We start from the raw sequence: 20799 nt of genomic DNA, 5'->3' as shown, positions 1-20799 counted from the left end.
GGCAGCCCAGGAGCTGTGTTGAGTGTGGTTATCATCAGCCCATTTTCTATCCCCCCTTCTCCACAAGCACATACACACACACACACACACACACACACACACAAACAGCAAGCACAAATCATTCCCGGCCTGCTCCATCCCATGCGCCAGTGCGGGGCTTCAAAAGCAATTTCAGCTGAAAAATAAGGTGCTTTTCTTCAATTTTCGAGCCATTTGTGCAGGGGTTAGTCTTGTTTACCTAGCCAGTACACTGGTATTTACATACCTCTTTAAAGGGAAAGGAAAAGATGGCCAGTATGATTTATGGACTGCAGCAGAAGCACAATTTTCCATGTTGTGCACCTAATCTAAGAGGCCAGAGAGAAAGGTCGCATCGGCCGTACAAATACCAAGGCCCCTCTATGGAGAGGGGGAGAGCATATTCAATCCCTCTGAAAAAAAATGCAGTGGACCTTTTAAGGTGTAGGATTATAGAATGCATAAAGCATCGGAGTTTCATATACGGCTTTGAGGTAGATGCACGACGAATGAGCCCGTCTCGCCATTGGTAAAGATTATTATTACAAGAAATACAAGTGTGCTTGATGTATATGAAAGCTAATATTGTGTGAGTAGCCATTATCAGAAGCCTGTTATTATATTATTATTCTTTTTTTATGTCCATTCTGGTATTGTTATATACAAAGGACGCAGTTCTCAATATTCTATATAAAATAACCAAAATATAAGACGATAATGTTTCATGCATAACCACATATTTTTCATTATGACTTGACACATATGTAAATCATAATGCAAAGGAAAATATTACGGCAGCTTGGCCTTACCGAATGTGTTAAAGGAATAGTTGAAAAAATGAAAGATTCTTTCATCATTTACTCAGCTTCATGTTGCTTCCAAACCTGTATGACTTTCTTTGTTCAGTGGAACACAAAAGAAAATGTTTTGAAAAAATGTTCCAACTGCTTTTATCCACACAATGAAACTCAATGGTGTCCAAAAACAACATCATCTGTGTTCTGGTTTGGAATGACATGAGGGTGACAGAATTTTAATTACTGGGTGAACTTTCCCTTTAAAGTGAGAAAGCAAAGATGGGAAAGACGATGAGACAATGAAAAAGAGAGCGATGCCCTGTGTCAAGTTCTGATGCTCCATAGTTCTAACCTTTACCCTGTCCCTTCCCTTGGAGGCTACATGCTACCATGGGATTGAAATAGAGAACGAAAGTACATTTAAAAGTACTTAGTGAACATGATACCGCTTTAGGCCTTTCTGTGTATTTATTCATTTCCCATGCAAGCACGCTGTGTGTGAAAGAAAGCCATCTTTCTTTAGCAATGCTTTGGCTTGAATTTGATCTGCTTGGCAGGGGTTTGGGGGCAGAGGGTTGTGGGGGGATGACCTGTACTCAGTCTTTTATGATTTATCAAAATACCAGTCACAGAATGGATGGCATCCCGCCTGAGGCAGTGGTTTCTGAACATGCACAGTTAACAATCAATGGCCAGTCTCTCTAATTTAATATCCATTACAGGCTGACATTCCTTGTGTTGCTCATTAATATTAACTCTGTGGTATTACCATGTGGCATGGACTTAGGTTTCTGTTCCTGGGAAAAAAAAGGGGGGGATGAAACTCATGAAAAGGTCAGAGGAATCACAGAACTGCTGCAACACTCGACAAAATAATAAAGGGCATCACAATCAAGCTATCGTATCGGGACAAGCCACCGGTGGCAAAATGACAGCAAGCTCAACTGCATTGAAAAGCCCGGAATAATGTATGCATTATTTCTCATGAAAAGTATTGTTGTTGCTGTAGGCTGTAGGTACTCTATGACATTTTAATGGTTTGATAAAAAAACGGTGACAATGAGGATAATTGGAAAAGATTTGCATCTTGACAATTATGATTTAAATGGCTTTGGTTTGGGTAGCCACATCACTAGCGGGAAACACAATCACGCTTCTTTTATACCACATTTTTGCAAAGTATCAAAAAGCAATATTTACTCTACTGTTTTTTGTATGTTAATATATACATTTCACAATTAATTTGCTGTTTTTTTTCCCCCCTTTCAGCACAACAGTACACTAAAACCACTCATTAGCCCCGTGACTCACTGTGTCCGCTCTGTACCGACCCGCTGATCTCTCTTCGTGTTGAGGAGGATCAAGTTCAGTCCTAATGACGACCCAGAGCTGACCTCTCCAGAGAAAACAAATGGAACCTCAAGGTGATGTTTCAATCCAGCTAACCACTTGGGTGTCCCAGGGAGGCATGAACAGATGTAGCTTTAAGGATGGGAAAGGGGTGAGGTGCAGGTCAAGGTTGCCATACGCCAAGGTTAGGGTCAGATAAGCACGGCTGGCTTGGGGTCTTCACATGCCCAAAGGCCAAAAAGGGGAGGGAAAGATTGCAGGAACTGTGGATCAAGTGTTGGTCCTCGGAGACTGGGTGGGGGCATTTGCTGTCATCTGTGAAGCTTCAGAGTAGCAATTCTCAGGGTCAGGGTTTAAAGACACAGGATGCTAATTTGAAAATGTGTAGCTAGCTGTTGTTTTCTTGCGTTTTGGGCGCTAGTTGCAAATTATCATTTTTGCACTGATGCATTTGGTTCATCATAGCATCTTTAGCAGCAAAATACATTTGCATCCAATGTTTTCATTATAACGCTATGAGGTACCATGTATTTGACTTTGTGTGCTTATTAAGATTTTAAGATTAAGGTTAAGAGGTGCATTAGTTAATGCATCACTATTTTTATGATCTCATGTTTTTATATCAGACTTTGCCATAAGAAAAGTCAAAACATACCTGCAAACAGGTAAAAAAAAATTTTTTTTAAAAAGAGTTGTTATGGCACTCTGATATATTTAGCTGAAGGTAAGAAATCTAAGTCTTGACTGAAGAAAACATGGATGTGATTAAAAAGGTGCAATTAAAATTACCAGGTACATGTATGTATCTTTAGACAGTAAAACATCAGTTGGAGTTGTCGGTCCCAGGGTATTTCTACGGAATATATTAACTCCAGCATTCTTATTTTGACTTAATTAATAAGATGGCTTAAGTGATTTATTTGATTTTCCATGTCTGGATGTTGCAGTAATAATGCACCGGGAAAGTGCGAAGAATTCAGCCCTGGAATAAAACCGCAATTAATGTCATCCTCGGTAAGAGGAAGTCTAATAAGGAGCCTCTCATTTCGCAACAGGTCCAATCAAATGTAAATGTATTCTGTCAGGTTGTGTCTCCATTAATTAGAATGAGCTAGTTGTTTGTTAAACTCCTTTAGCACCACTGGCTGTCACTTCTTAGCTAATTTACTCATGATTTCGGCACAGTGGTGCCCATTTTGTAACATTTTAGCCTGTTAATAACAAACCTAGGTGAAAGCACCTCTGTAATAGAGATAAAATGGTATAATAAACACGTGTTAGCATGGCTACAGGGCACATTTCCGAGGTGTGCCTGCTCTGCAGTTGACAATGTGAAAGAGAATCATTGCACTCTTCGTTAAATTGAACAGAATTATCATTATCATCAGAAATATGTCATTTAGACTGCCATATCATTTTTCTCCTATGGTTTACTTATAATGAGCAAAAACTTTAGCGCAATCTTGAGTGTCATGTGACACAAATATGCATTAGGATAAATCAAATTAAATAAATCAAATGATAGGCACGTTGTAGTTTCAGCAGGAAACTGCAGATGAAACATTCCTTGTTGGTCTGTAACACTGACATAAACATAGCAAAAATACTAAATATTTAATGAAGATGGAGATACTGGAAACTCATTGAATTTCTCTCACATTAACATGATATGCAACGGAAAACCAAGCAGAACTGGAATAGACAGGCTGCTGGTCGTGCTGGATGTTATCTACAGTATAGACCCATTTCAAAACTGCGGTGCATACTTCTTGACTTGTGACTCTAGATATGATTGAAAAGTATTATTCTTTTGTCTTTATACAATTTCTATGGAACATTGATATATGTATAATTGTGACCTTAACAGTAACGGATCATATCTTACAAAATCAGAACGGGGAGTTCTATGATTGTCAGTCAGTGATTTCTTTTTGTTTAAACAGTTTCTGATACCTTGCATATTAGAAATGTGCACTATCAGAAAAAAATATACAATATTCTAAGGCTAAAAGAGCTGTCATGTGGTCAGTATTCTCAAATGGAAAACGTTCTACCCCTAAAAGGTACATTTGCTAGTACTTTATAATAATTTGAACCATTAAGGTACCACTATATGAACCTTTTAATGGTAAAAAAAAAAAAAAAAAAAAAAAAGCATGTCGTGTGGCGTGTATGCACTTGGTTTTCCATTGCATATCATGTTAATGTGAGAGAAATTCAATTCAATTCAATAGGGTGTGGTTTCTTTTTCACATGACTGTATACATATATAATTTCTAAATGCTTTATATATAAATAATTTAGAAATCATACCCCTGGTTCCACAGATTAAAATGCATGTTTTGAGCTCTTTTAACTGAAAGCAACTTGTTTCAAAACCATTGTTTTGTCTCAAGATGCACACCAGTAATGTTTTTTGTTTTTCTAAGACAAGGTTAAACAATTTACTTAAATGTCCTAATTTAAATAAGGCCTAATCTTAGTCTAAGCCCTGTCTATGAAACCAGGCCTTAATATAATTTTTGTAAAGTGTAATATTTATATATTTTTTTATTGAAACACAGTAACAAATATGATATATGATAATATGTTATGACACCATATGTTTTTACATTGCTTTAACTCATTAAAATAAGTTAAGTAATTCTCAACCTTTTCATAAGTTGTACTAGATTCAACTCATTTTTTTAAGTCAGTTTAATGTAATTTAAGTTGAAATGACTTAACCGTCCAAATTATACTTAAAAATTTAATTCAGAAAATATATGTTTTATTTATATTCTTTATAAGAACATAGTCAGATACAAGGTATTGTAGGCTGTAATACTGTAATACAAAAAGAATATCTTAGTGCAACAAGACATTCAATGGTTACACTTTGCCACTTTCAGTGCACTTTGGTGGAGATCAGCTGTAATTTAAGAGAATGACTAATTTAAGAGAAGGACCGACCACAGTGTTTGGGTTCACTAATCATGTGATTAAAAACTTGTGTGGCAATAATAACTGGGGTTTAAATAAAAGAGAAAAAAGAAAGCACGGTATCATTAGCACCAGCAATAAAGAAAAGCAGACACAAACCTGGAGCGAGAAAGAGAGGGAAAGAGAGCGAGAGAGAACGTGCTCTTTCAAAGGTCAGTCCTTCTTTGTAGTCAATAATTGACATTTAAACGTGCGTTTCAGACGTCACTGATAATGTTAGGCGAGATAATGGGGGAGAGCTGCTTACACTGCCACGTAATTATGAGCAAAATGAGATGCAAAAATGCAAATGGCTTTGAGCCCACTCCAGCCCGCCTTTTGTCCGGCACGATGACGGTTGTGCTGGATGATAGATACCACGCCGGCGGTGGCAGACTGCACCGTGACATGTGGGAGTGGAAGCAAGCAGGGAACAGAATTAGGGCAACTGCACCACACTCCTCCTTAAAAAAAACATGCTCGCACATGCACAAACACGACGAATTCACCAATGCGACGGCGAATGTCTGTGTGAACGCTCTCCAGCGCGCCACTTTACAGATGACTACTTGTTACAGGCTGAAAAGCCTTGGAGTCAATTTATGATTTGCGAAAATGCGAAACTGTGAGAGTGTGGAAAGCTGTGGGGAGTCAAAGAGGGAAAACAAAATCAGCGATAACCATCTATTCTTCCCATACGACACAAGGAAGCGTCTTGATTATGCATACAGCTACTGTATACAGACATGGTGACCTCATGTGCAACCAACACAACAGCAGCTTAAATCCTGTAGTAAGCAGAACGCAGAATTATGCAGAGGGAAGAAGTTCCTCCCGGCTTCTGTATGACATCAGGTCACCGGTGGGGTCAGACAGTGGGATATGGGCGGCTGTATGCTAAGCACAGTGCAGTGGTCAGATGCCCTGGTCACGCTAATTGGCGTATGAGGCAGACCTGCATGGGACGGGGGCCAGAAGAACACAAAGCGCAGGGAATACAAATAGTGTTTGGAGAAAACTTTTGAGTTGGAGAGAGAATCACTGTAAACCTGACGTCTGTATTCAGTTTTCAAGGCTTTTAAGCAGAATAATGGCAATATTTTAAGCTCAATGTACTTCAAGATTATGCAAAGTAATGTTATGGCATAAGGTTTTGCACGAAAGCACAGGGCGCGTAAATATTTATAGCTTGACCAAGTTTTTAATCAAGCAGCGTGGTGTTAAACACCTGAAAAATACAATGAAATAACATAATTTTCCCGCATCACTGCAAGTTGTTTAGGCGGCCAGTGTCCTCCGACACAATAAAAATGGTAATGAGCTTCCTTTCTCCAGATGAGGCGTGTAAACCCGCGCCTCCCGGCATATGTTTTGATAACATAAATCACCTTAGATCAAGTATGCCCTAAAACATATTGCCTTGACCCCCTACCCGGCCCGCCAGACCTCTCCCACCCTTCCATTTTGGGTAGGTAACGGAGTGGCACAGACTGGCTGTAAGCAGTCATGCTGTTTGTTAGCGGCAATTAATTTCTCTGCTGCTTTTGCTCTATTCAGCTAGAAGCTTTTGTGCTTTAAATCCTGCGCCTCTAAGCCTCCCCTCTTGTTAAAAGGGGAAAAAAAAGGAAAGTGAGTGAGAGATGAGAGAAAGTGAGGTGGGGGAGAGATAGAGAGAGAGAGAGAGAGAGAGAGAGAGAGAGAGAGAGAGGGAAAGAAAGAAGGAGTGTGAAGCAGGTAGTGAAAGAAAAGGCACACAGTAAGCTAAGGATGACAGATTATCTTGGTCCAGTTAAGCATGTAATTGCTTAAATTAGTTAAAATCCTTTCAAATATCTTCTTTGCACCTCATCTCACTACTTCTTAGACTCAAATATTTGACAATGGAAGTAGATCAACTAAAATACGAATCTCCATTAATTGCCAACCAACCACCAAGACAGACATTCTCTTCCAGAAGGCCATTTTCAGAGGATTTGTGAAGGCTTCAAAAAGTGTTTAACACTCTCCCCTTTTTTTCCTCCCATGTCCTCTTTCTCTGCGATAATGGACTGAACTGTGTCTATGGCTAAGCATATCCATTAACTCTGTTCCTTTGTGTATAATATGCACTAAACCGTCGTGCTACCTTAAACTTTTAAGTTAAAGTTTCCGATGTTTATTTTCTGCTCACAGAACAACGCCTTTCTGTAATCTCCCATAGCCGGTGTTGACTCTGCCATCAGGGCCGACGCGCAGAGACTCCAGTTCTGACGAGAGCGGCGTGCGGGAAACAGATTGGACGGAACTGATCAGAGATGTTTGTGATGGAGTAACAGAATGGATGTGCCTTAACTCCTGAGACTGGGAGATTGTGATGGAGGGTGACAGACACAGCAGTCCACACAAGGATCTGGAGATTGTGTGCACAGCTTCTGCCAAGCCTTTACACATAGCCACTGTTGCTCTAGGTCCGTGTGGATGGATGCCCACCCTGTGGAGGAGGGGCTTCCTCATGCCAGTTTAACTGGGAGCTGTTAGGTAAAAGAGAGCAATTGACTTTCACGGTAACACTTTACAATAAGGCTCATTAGTTAACATTAGTTAACTGCCTTAGTTAACATGAACTACGAATGAACAATACTTCTACAGCATTTATTAATTCATATTAATTTCAACTTTTACTAATACATTATTAAAATCAAAGGTTGTATTTGTTAACATTAGTTAATGCACTGTGAACTAACATGTACAAACAACGAACAGCTGTAGTTTTATTTACTAACATTAACAAAGATTAACTAATACAGTAACAAATGTATTTCTCATTGTTAGTTCATGTTAGTTAATATTAACTAATGTTAACTAATGAACCTTATTGTAAAGTGTTACCACTTTCACTTTTACAATGTAATTTATCTAATTATTATGGTTTAGTTTTTTACTTTAACCTTATTCCCTTTCATCAAATTAAATATAAACATAAGTAAAAAAAAAGTAAAAAAAAAAAAATCTAAAACAACTTTTTCAGGTAATGGTCAGCAGATGCAACGGCTGTCTGGCAATTGAGATTACTTGACAACGGTGTTGAAAACTAACACACTTGACTGCGAATAAAAAGGTAACAGTGATGAATGTCATGAGGTGGGAGGGGGAAGGTTTCGAGTTTCGCCAGGTGTATTTGGGCCTTGCCAAATGCCACCTTCGGAGCAGAGAGGGTGAGCTGTTTTGCCGCCCGCCCAATGAATGCTAATGAGAGCATGTGTGTGTGTGTGTCTAAATGTTATTCACACCGGATCAAACTAAGCCTACAAAGAGGTGCAAAAGCGAGGCTGGCAGACTACCAAACCAAAACACCCTGGAAGCACGTCAATACATTACATTTACTTAACACATGTAGCAGTGGAAAGTGTGTCAGCCACAATAACCATCAGCGCATAATGGCTTTTTTTAGAGTTTTATGTTCAATTGCATCATAAACTGCAAAGCTAGCAGTGGCTGCTCTTTTTCATATGATTGGATATATTGAAACATGCCAAGGTTTACACGGCACACCAAATGCGGCACACTGTTTTGTTTTTTTAGTTTAGTTTTGGCTGAAAATCGGCCTTGAAAAAAAAACCGGTCCTTTTGTTCCCGTAAAGTTAGGCGAACTGAAAGATTCCAAATTTTGCTGTCACCTTCTCGCACACCTCTTCAATTGATATAATTTGCTTTTGAAAAAGTGGGTGGAATGGAAGAGTATGTGCGCTTTGCCTGAAGTTTTCCCTACAGATTTTTTAAAAAGATTTTATTTCAGTCGTACTTCAGCAGTAAATGGAAGGCCGGTGCTGTTTGTAAGAATTTCTCATAACTGTTTTTTAAAGGTGGTCATGAGCACCTTCTGTCCTACCCATTGTTTTCAATGTCATTCAGTGCAGAATTGCTATGCACAAGATCTGGATGAGAGAAATGTATTCTGAATAGGAGTCATCTGATTGGCTGACAGTTGACAATCTGACAAGGTCATTGGATGTACAAGCTCTCATTAAAAAAAAAAAAATAGTCATTTTAGCAGGGCTGGGGTTAGTTGGGTCTATCAGGACTGTCAATCAATTAATGACAATTATTGAGCAAGGACACCCAGGGGAGGTGAGAGGGAGAATGAGAATGATAGTGGCAGGAAAGAACAGAGAGCAGGATAAATTAAGGAGATTGGAAAATAATGACGGAAACCCCCAGGATGATCAGGCCACACATGTAGATATTATTCATTAGAGTTTCAATTTTAGTTTTGTGAACCGATTTACACCATTTGATTGATTTTGTATCATTTATATTGTCTGATGTTACACAAAGAGTCATCACAATACTGTGAAACACTTAAATCAAAGAGTGATTAATTTAGTGAACAGTGTGCATCAAAATCATATCAAATATACTGTACAGTGATGCCAGTGTTTCTTTTGAACTAGCACTGATAGTAGGTTAAGTGATTTAAACAGAGGGCTCACGTATTTCAGTATGAAAGGAATACCTTTTGATTAATGAGAGGGCCTGCATGGAAACCTGGTTAACCCGTTTTAATGAATAAAATAAGAATACGAATACTTATGAGACTGTTTGTGCAAGAGAGATATAGTTAGAAGAGTGGAGGCTATGGAAAAAAAAATATATCACACAGTGCAGAACACACTTTCTCAAATTGAAGCTATTGAGAGAGTAAGAAAGACACAGAGCGAGGGAGAGAAAGCTTTTTGAAATTCTCCAGCTGGCAGGCTTTAATTTTCCACCATTCTAATTAAAATGCAAATTAAATTTATAATTAGCAACCACAGTATCCGAGAAACCACCTTGTGTGCAGCCCAAACATATGGGCCAGCCAGCGGTGGGTAGAGCTGGGTGTCTGTGGCACCGGGGGTGGGGGAGTGGAGGGATAGAGGGCCATCCACACCCTCTCAGCGGGTCTGGAAAATCGAGGTGGGCAGCTTAGATGGCGAGCTCAGGCTAGCTGCTGCGTTTTCCCGGGTTCCCCAGCTGGAGGACGTCCAGGCCCTTTTGAGGCACGCAGAGCGGTGAAGGCGAAGACCACGTTCCACACTACTGTCACTGTCTATGTCACAGTTCAGCGCCTGGGTCATGAGGGGCCCGTAGAGGTGTAAGCACTGTTGTGTCCTCTCAATCGAAAGGTCCCCGAACAAAATTAACCTCTGTGACACCCAGATAATTAATTTTCACTCACGGAGAACAACAGCAAATATCTGGAATTGCACATTCTTCTGTAATCATTTGGGAAAGGAGCATGACATGAAGCTACTGTCAGGGCCTCAACGTATTTGGGCATTTAAGCCAAAATTAAATTAAAAACACGCATAATAATAATAATTGCAAAAATTGCTCCGAAAAGTGATGTTTCTTTGCAGATTCTTCCTGGTTTGATATTTTGGAGAGTTTGAAGCATGACTGTTCAATAGTTTGAGATCGGTAAGATTTTTTGAATGTTTTTAAAAGAAGTCTCCTATGCTCACCAATACATAAATTACTGTAATATTGTGAAATATTTTTACATTTCTCTATTTTAGTATATTTTAAAATATAATGTGTTCGTTTGAGGCAAAGCGAATTTTCATCATCATTACCCCAGTCTTCAGCGTCACACGATCCTTCAGAAATCATTCTAATATGCTGATTTGGTGCTCAACAAACATTTCTTATTATTTGTAATGTTAAAATGGTTGTAGTGCTTAATATTTTTGTGGAAACCATAATACATGGTTTTTTTTTTCATGATTCTTTGATGAACAGAAAGTAGAATTTTCTTGTAACATCATAAATGTCACTTCTGAGCAATTAAATGCATCCTTTTGGAATAAATGTATTATTTCTTAAATCAAGAAAATTAAATCATGCTGACCTCAAACTTTTAAATGGTAGTGTATGTGTTCAAATACGTTTGGGACAACTTTACAGTAATTAAATGAGGGAGAGAGAAATATTAAAACCTGGAAGAGGAAACCAAAGTCCAAATAAAATGAAAGTATCAAACTTGGCAATGTTTTTTTCATTAATTTTGTCATTGGCCCCGTATACACAGCCACCGGTTCTCTTGTGTGTACGGGTCAATATTTCATTTTCTTTAAGGTGACCGGTCTGAACACTGATGCTGGCCAAATGGCAGCATCAATCTCTCGTCAGCTGTCAGCGTTGAAGTGTGGGGTCAAGGCTGGTACATGTCAATATGAAAGCCACCTCTCCCCATGCGCTTTCAGTTCGGACAGTGAGACTGACACGGGCTCGCCGCAGAGGGACCGCCACCAGATACCCAGTTATTCTCTCCAATCAACCTGCCCCGTGTGGAAGTAACCAGTGTCACAGACGACCTCCTCAGTGGCTGTGTCAGTTTGTCACCTGTGTGAGACCTTTGGTCCTGTTGTGCGCTAAGTGTCTTGCCCAAAACCAGACTTATCTTGCTAGGCTGTCAGGTCATTGAACAAGCAGGCCTCTAGCTTTCAATGGACACTTTGATGTGGCCCTGTGACTTGGCTGACATCGCTGGGTCTTTCGGGCTGCTTATGGGGCGCTATTCACAGCTACATAGGCATCTGGGACAATGACCAGTTAAATAATTCACCCCTTATCTGAGGATTCCTTCACTGAAAGAGGTATCCTGACTCAGGGAGAAATTTTGGCATGGGTTACTTCCCCTCTGTTTCCCTGGCCAACAGTTTTTATGTTTCCTTTTGAACTCCACAAAGAGTTTACAAAGATTAATGCATGTGACTCTTTAGTATGCATCAATCTGCGGTGGACCTTTAAGAGAAGCCTTTCAAGAAGCACTGCTACTGATAACCACAGACCAGCCACATTCAGAAAAAGTCAAGATGATGTATGGTTCCACCAAGGTGGGAGCCATTTTCAGACAAAACGCTTTTCCTCTGCACAATCCCTTACATTGTCTGGCCCCTCTTTTGCAATATTTCCCCTTTTGCTGCGTGGCAGTGCCACCTGTTGCCCCATTAATCATGCAGAGAAGATACTCATAAATCATAAACATTCTGCAATTAATCAAGCTGTCAGGTCCGGGGTCACAGGTCATCCTCGCAGGAGCCAAAGGTCGTCACTGGGGTGCGAAAGGGGTCGCGGTTGTGTGGCATCTCTCATTCTCGGGAGATGTCAGAAAGGAGACCGCTAGAACAAAGGAGAAATCAAAGTCCAGGGGGGAGTAAGAACAGAACTGCTAGGGTCCAGATCACAAAGCCAGTCAAATTGACCTGTCATTATATCAAGGGTTTCTCGCCAGACTGCAGCACTATCGCGCTCCGCCATACCCGTTCAAAATGACAGAGCTCCTGTAACCTTCCGGGCTCCTCACTTTGCTCTATTTACATAATTAACAAGTCCGTTCTTCCTTTCAGTTGACTTACATTCATTTCTTGTGGTAATCAAATGAGTTGGCACCTGCTGTATGAAATGTGATGTGTTTTTTAATGAGCTATTAAAGCAATATTGCAGTTTAATAGAAGTTAAGCTCAATTGACAGCACTTGTGGCATAGTTGATTACCATAAAACATTTTTGACTTGTTTCTGTCAAACAAACAAAAATACAAAAACTAAACTCTTTAACTAAAAAGTTACAGTTAAGGCACTTATCGGTACAATCCATAAACGTTAAAAATACTCACTGTTTCAATAGTAAAACAAGATGTAAACAACATGCACGTTAACATGATAAAAAAAAAAAGAAGATCTCTTGTGTAAATTTAGATCCAATTTACAACTGTGTTATCATGGCAATGGCTAAAATTACCATAAAATTGAACGACTTACAGCTCAGATAATACTGCATAGAACTGAATAATTCATGTAATTTTCATACTTCTATGAAATTCATATTCATACATATTTTCTTCATATACGGTATATTTCTGTTTTTAAATCCTCCAAAATCTGGCCCAGTTCACCTCCACTATAATTGCTGTTTTTTTAGGAACTAATCAAAATAATTTTTGTGATAATCAGCGTTATGCAACAGATTTTGTTGACTTAAGCTTAAATTAACCATGAAATCAAAATGGACAATTCTCATTTGTTTTATGTAAGGTTGAAGTTTTTATTATAAATGATATAGCTGTGCATATATTTCCAATAATCCCTCCTCTACAGCAACCTGTCACTCACATGACATCACAGCAAATGACTCAAAATCAAAATCAAATCCTGCCCTACATTTTCATTTGGATATACGCCACAATCGCGATTTCAAGACAATAGCCATTTCCATTTCATGCCAACTTTAAATTCTATTGAACTCTGAATATTCCTTTAAAAAGTGAATAGTTGTCTTGTTTTGATAAATCAAACACTTAATAGCATAATAAAATTAGGAAAACAAAACAGTATTTCTAGATATCTCAGAGTCTTACATGCTGTGTTATGTCTACCACCTCTCTTTGAAACTGTCTAGCTTGACTTACCAAGCACCATTTCACCTCTGGCAGCCAAGAGTTATTATCTGGCACCCTTTCTCAAATGGGAATGCGGGTTTGCAGATGGCGACCTTGGCATGGATGATGGCGAAATTAGCCCACATCACAAAGCCACCGTGGCATTTGTGCAGTGCCTGGCACTTTCCTGGCAGTGCTGCAGTTGTAGGGTGAGGGTCTGTCAATGTTCGTAGTTAAAGCCGAAGCCTGTGAGGGCGTATGTGAGAACTGACACCAGGCCTGCTGTTACCTGCTCTCTGCACACCTCATCTCATCTCCCTGCATCATCACACTCACCCCCCCAGCCAGAGAACAGGACTTTAATAGGGCTCTCGCAGGTGTGGGGTCCATAAGAAGCCAATGGATTGTGACGAGCACTTCTGAAAACTGCATGTAGGTAGTTCTTCTTTAATAATACGAGCCGCTTAGGGAATGAAACGATGCATTCATGCACATTCGTAAGTGCAAAGTTTGAAAAATAGCTCAAAACAATGTTTTAGCCATGACCACCTGCATGGCTCAGACTCAGAGTAGTCATTGACATCCATTTCTCTATCGTATTTGTCTTTTACCCTGCTAGCTCTATAGGGTGTGGGATAATAACAAGGCAGGACGGTCTCTCTGTTCAGCATTGTCTCAATCTTCTGAAAATGAGATGGATGCTTTCAGCTCAAATCCATAATGCGGAAAAGAACATTGCGTTTGTTGGAAACTTCACACAGGATAATCTAATCTGTAGGCTCACAGGGGAACTACACTAGACTATTATGTACAGGTTCTGTTTTATACTGGGAACTTCTGTTTTGTTTCGTTGATATATTGAAAATCTGAAAATGTCAAACAAGGTGATTCAGGGCATGGAATAATCATTTCTGCTTGCCACTAAGATGATAGGAATTGTCAAGGATCAATTCTGCATTCTTACACTTTTCAAGCAGTCAGATTCGTGCACACTACAGTAGTATTAAAAATAGACAGTTTAGTGAGGAATATGCTATAAACATCTTTTTTATATATGGAAACAAATGTATTTTATTGTAAATATATATGTAGTTTCATATTAGTATATATAAGACATATTGTTGTTGGTGTTGTTAAATGAGGATGATAATAATACTAGCAATAATAATGGTATTGGAATATAGCACTTGTAAGGTTTTTGCAATCACTTAAAATTTTGAATGTTTCATTTATATTTTTTCTACTACTACTACTAATAATAATGGCATTGAAACAAAGTAATTATATAATATGATTCTAAACATGAGTTTAGAATGCTTGATTTTAATAAAAACATTTTTTTGTTTCATTCATGTTAATTTAAATAAGGATATTAAATTAAATGAATACATTTAAATGAAACATTTTAAGCTTGAAGATATTGCGTCTTATCTACAAGTGCTTGGCTTTTAATGCCATGTGCATCAAATGTGAACTCTGAACAGCTGAACACATCAATCACTCCTCAGATTGTGTTTGTCGTTGCATTAGTGAGCATGAATGACATTTAAATCTTACAAGTGTTGCTGCTGCCCTTTCACAGGCTACTTACGCTCTTTTAACTGTATATGATTCTGTCAATGACTGAAAAGTGTTTAGCGTGCGAACGCTAAGATTGTCAATTGCCACTGTACAGAAGGAGGAAAATGGTCTATAATTGCAGGTGGTCTCCCACAATGCATTTCATGTGCATATTAATGAGGAGAAATTATGGTAAAGTGAAGAAGAAAAGAACGGATTCAAAGAGCAGACTCGAAATATTCTTAAAGAAACTGATGGTGAAATTTAAATAATTGGCATATTTGCGACTTTTGGTTTGAATTATTAATGAAAAATATGTAAGGAAAGTGATTTCACCTTTACTAATATCTCCAATTACAAAAAGGGTCATTTTTGTCAAAAAGAGAGAGAAAAAAAAAATCACAGAGAGACAAAAGAACTCTTTTGGGGAAGAAAAAAAAAAAACTTGAAATATACTTTTTTTGTTGAGTGTATGCATCATTACAAATAGTGTCTGTTTAACAGTTTGATTAAATACTTTAATCAATCACTATCTAGGCCTGTTTATTAATCACTTTATCAAGCAGTTGATGCATTGCTGCTTTTAATAGACTCCATTTATTTTGATTTCTCTCCCCTTTGTCTTATCAGGACACTCTCCCAATCTGGGGCAGATAAAGGGAGGGGCGCTGGTGGGGGTGCGTTGGCGTACAGGAGTGAGTACACCCGAGCTCAGTCTCCTTAACTTCATTACCATCACCGCACACTGACTTAACCAATTTATTAGAGGCAATATGTTCCCTGGGCAAGTGGTGAGTAAACCACACAGCTAAACTCAGATAAACAGCGGGCCATTCGTTTGCCTTTTCACCTGACACAGCGCAGATACACAATCCTAATAAGATTAATATCCCCTCATCTTCTTCCCCTCCCTTTTTCAATAGAGTGCCTCTAATGTTCCACCTCGACGATCGCAGCTCTAAATATGTAAAGAATAGCGTCAATGTATTTCTGTTCTTTTAAGTAACACATAGCAGCTTATATCTTTATCGCAGGTAAAACATTTCCAGCTCATTTTCTCATGCAAAAAGCACTCTCAGAATTCCGCGTTCTGTGCTTCACGGGGCTTGGGAATGTTTTTGGAGTAGTCCTCGAACTTGTCCTGCTCTGGTCAGAAATGGCCATCATTAGCAAACAATCCAACCCTCCTTTTGTAGTCTGACCAACCCCGACTTACCTACCCCCAACTAGCCTTGCCGCCTTGCCTATCCTCAGCACTCACGGCCCCATCCGTATCTGTCCTGTGTCTGCCTCTTCCATTCTCCTTATCACTCTGTTGTGTGCTAAAAAGCTATTGTCTGCATCATCTGAGGCTCTGTGTGTGCTCACCAGGCATCAGTGGAGGAAAAAAAGGAAGACAAAAATGCGGAGAACACAGGTTGGACCAGTGAATAGAAAATTGCACTTAAGTGGCCTTCGCCAGCCCATCACCCAGCGCTGCTCCTCTGCCTCCCCACGAGAGGGGCTGTGTGCTCAGGCTGTGAGGGCTAGCCAGGGGGGCACAGGCAAACTTGAAAGCTGCCATACATTTGCAGCACTCTCAAAAACAAGCGTTTCACACCTGAAGCCTTTCACGTGGGGGCCTCTGAGTGTCCCCCTTCAAGGTATTTAATTGGCTATTGCCTCTGAGCTTGTTGAACGGGGCCATTATGGTGAGGCGACAGGCAGCCAAGTATGCGGAATGAAAAGGGTCCTTCTCCCAGATGGGCCGGGGGGCATTAAAAATCGCCAGATCACTTCTTGCTGTTGACTGACAGAGAGAAGGCACAGTTCATGTGTAGACACAACACAACCTCACCTGAACAGAAGACAAAGGCGACGAAGGTTGTGTAAAGGTGCAGCGTTGTGTACGAAGCGCGTTCGGAGCGATTCGCGGAAAAAGGATTTGTTTTGACATGCATATGCGCCCGTTTAAAAATGACCGTGAACTTGATTGCACGCTCGCTATTTATTACAGCAACTCGAGGAGAGTGATTGAGGTGGGCTGCGGTGCAATACCCTGTTGCCCGCTTCTAAAAGGGGCTTGTATACAAGCAGTTAAATGTGAATAATTCTTTGTGGCTTACTTGAGCAATTCATTCAGAGGGTAGAAGTGAAAAGTACATGGCTTTGATGAAAGGCATATTCATCTCACCCCTGAAAAATAATTATGTCTGTTTCTTATATGCAGGAAATGGGGAATGTAATGGAAGCTTCGTGTCAGACCTACCAACGCTATCTCACGACCAATTCGTACGAATTCGTACGAATGATAAAAAGTTGGCTAATTCATACTAATTCGTACGACCTCACTCGTACGAATTTGTACGATTTGTCTAAACCCACGTGATGGGTAGGTTTAGGGGCGGGGTCAGGGGTAGGTAATTCGTATGAATTCATGCGAATTGGCAAATTCGTAAAATATGTACGATTTTGCAAAAATCGTACTAATTCGTACGAGTCAGGTCGTATGAATTCGTACGAATAAGCCACCTCGTAGAATTTGTACGTTTTCCCGTGAGATCAGGTTGGACCTACAGTATACCTCTAAGTTATGTATTTTCCGTTCCTGAGCCATCTGCCTCGTTCATTCACTCTCGGATTTGCCTGAGGCAGCAGGTCCCTCCAATGGCCTTGCTTTTGGGCTAGGAGAGGGGGGAAGCGCAGGGGCATGCTGATTCTCTGGACAGCCTTGAGGCGGGCCAGTGAAACTAGGTGCTAACTCTCCTTTACGAGGGAGGGGCTGCGGGTTAGGCGGTGCAAAGGCTCATGGGAAATCTGTCTCACAACTGATTCTGACTCGAAGCCAATATGCGGTATCACAAACTATTAATGGGGACAAATTTTAGTTTGATTAATATGATTTCTCTCTCTCTCTCTCTCTCTCTCTCTCTACATCTGTGCCAAAAAATGTTAATACAGAAATAAAATATAATAAAAATGACTATGATATTTTAAAGAGATGGGCTATTGTACTTCCATGACTTTGACTAGCCAAATTCACTGTTCAGATTTATGTTAAATCAGATCTTCCCAAGTATGACAGCTCACATCACAAAAGCAATTTCCAAAGTCACTTTTTGGAATATTAAAGGTGCCTTTCCATCCTTCGAAATCAAAGCACTATATTTTGCTTTTAGCAAAGGCACAGAACAGATATTGAGAGAAGTGATAAGTCTAAAACACTTAACTGAGAGAGAAAGAGGCCATTCTGCTAAAAAGAAAAAAAAGAATGTACTCGCTCTCCCATGCAGTAGAAATCAAGAACATGTGACAACACCATCTAATTATTCTGTCCATATTTCCCCACCTGCCAGTCACACTTTTTGGGGACTAAAGCTTAAAACACGTTAGCTCACAAATGATCTGTTGTATTTACATTAACACCTCAGCTGGTTGCACAGACGGCCTCTGATGGAAAGCAATTCATTAGAGGCATTGCCATGCTGGGTAGGCATGTTCGTCCTCATTTTTATGGTAAATGGCCTGGTCTTAAATGGAGAACAAATATATTTGGCTCCAAATATGATCATAAAAATGTATTCATGTTTTTCTGTCATTTTTCCCTGTCCTTCACAATTGTCAGACTATAAACTGAAGAGTGGACAGTGCGGATGGTAATGGGGTATAAATCAGATTGTCTACCTCATTACTTTTATTGTGCTACAATTGTTTTCAGTGTTAAGAGACATTAAATGATACAAGCTTTCAAAATGTACACAAAATCACACACACACATAAAAGGTAGCCTACAAATAATTCATACAGCTTCCTATGGGTTTGGTGTTTTTATGGAGGTCAGAGGTTTTGGGCAATCCTTTTTAATCAAAATTAGATCTTACAAGAGAGAGATCTAATATCATGGCACTGCATTCTGGTTGAATTGATGCGCCTGATGAATCGGTCACTGACACGGAGTAACATGATATCAGAACAGTGGAGTGTGTGTGTATATGTGCATGTGTAACTGTGTATTCAAGTGGCAGTGCACTTCCTGAGTCCTCATTTTTCCGAAGGGTCAGACTACAGTTGCGGTCAGGGAGGTGGAATGGTGACGAGAAGGTGGCAGGTTCAAACTCCCAAGTGAGATGTTTCAACGAGACGCTTAACCTGGCAGACTTCAATAAACATGCTACTGAATAAATGCACCAGCTGTAGAATGTCAGTGTGTAGGGGAAATGTATGACCAGAGAAGAGGAAACTCTCACCTTATAGAGTTACCTGAGTTAGTTCAAATGGATTGTGGTGGATTATGTGTTTTACAAGTAGGGCCTATTCCATTCACAATTATGTGGCTTAAACCAACTAAATGAAAAGTTGAAAGAAATTTGCATATGCTATAAAAGTATATGTTTTAGAGATTATTTATTACAAACTGTAAAACTAATAAACATCGTAAATATCGACGATATTGTTCTGTTTATTAGCATAATAACGTGTGCTGCAGTTTTGTCTTCTGCCGCTTTGAATGCTCGAGCTCTTTAAAGCAGGATGGATTCTGATTGGCTGTCAATGTTTTATCGTTTATCAATTGGAAAAAAACGTTCTGAAAGTGATTTCAACGATATGGTTTCAATGTGCCATTATCGTTATAGTTGTGGCGGACTCTGCTATTCTTTTATATTTATAATAATGTCTTTATCGTTATTGCTCTAGCGTCTTTAGCGTGAACGGGCCTTGTAGGCTATGTATTAATATTTACATATGAATAAATGCATTATTTATTTTTAATTTATTGATTTATTTAAAAATATATATATATTTATTTTACATTAATAAAATGTATAAATTAATGCATTTATTATTATTATTTATAAATGAATACATTTATTTATTAATAAGAAATAAAAATTTTGGAGAAATACTGCATAAGAAGGCGTTCAGCTGTATCTGCCCTGCACTGCACATGCCACCCCAGCTCTCCTCTCTCTGTTCCTGGTTCAAAGCAGGAATCAAAAAAATCAATAAAGCAGCAAGATGCCCAGTCTCAATAGCTTTCACTTCAGATTAGATACTGGCCAAATAAAGAGGGGGAAAACACACATAATGACCCCACTGAATTACAGCATCATAATCAAAATCCTGATTGATTAGCAGACAGTCAAAAATGCATAATAATCTTACCTGAATCTGAAATCAGAGGCCCCCTGAATAGCCGATGACATGATATTAATCAGGGTGAGGGAGGGGGGAAACAAGGTTGGGGGCGGCACTGGCTTAAGTGATCTGGCAGGCAGTATGATGCCCTCCCTGTCAGAATCGATCAGTCCTGCTGAAATTAAGAGCCAGTAAGTAAACTGCATTTAATATAGTGTTTTATCCATGCCCCCTTACACTCTGGGAGTGCTGGTGGCCTGCCCCGGTGCTCCAAAGAGGAGGGTTCTCTGAAGGGCCACGGCCCCCAACCGCCGAAAGCCAGGGCGGGAACACAAATGTCACCGCCTCTCTTTTTGCCCAAGCTTGCAATAAATAGAAATGTCAGAGTGCTAGCATGGTGCAAAGTTGTGCTACTTTGAAATATTGAGTAGTGTTCTGTCATGCATTGCTCTTTGTGATTAGGAGACACGGGACAGAGCACCACCTCTCACCCAACAACAAACTGCAATCGCTTCCCCTTGGCCTGAAGCAATAGTCTCCTCTGTCCGTAAATGTTAAAGACTCCTTTAAATAAAGAATATGTGTATGGGTTCCCCCA

At 39.6% G+C, this 20799-nt stretch overlaps 1 long non-coding RNA gene across 1 annotated transcript in view; it reads left to right on the top strand.

Moving 5' to 3' along the window:
* Positions 1-7817: 7817 nt before the first annotated feature.
* LOC309508127 overlaps positions 7818-20799 on the top strand; it is a 746145-nt gene continuing 733163 nt past the window's right edge. The window contains exon 1 of the long non-coding RNA XR_014209400.1: positions 7818-7946. This is a non-coding gene — a long non-coding RNA (uncharacterized lncRNA). The remainder of the gene's footprint in view (positions 7947-20799) is intronic.

Source organism: Leuciscus leuciscus (genome assembly GCF_965113295.1).
Source record: "Leuciscus leuciscus genome assembly, chromosome: 10".
NCBI lineage: Eukaryota > Metazoa > Chordata > Actinopteri > Cypriniformes > Leuciscidae > Leuciscus > Leuciscus leuciscus.
This window is presented reverse-complemented; position numbering and strand designations above follow the sequence as displayed.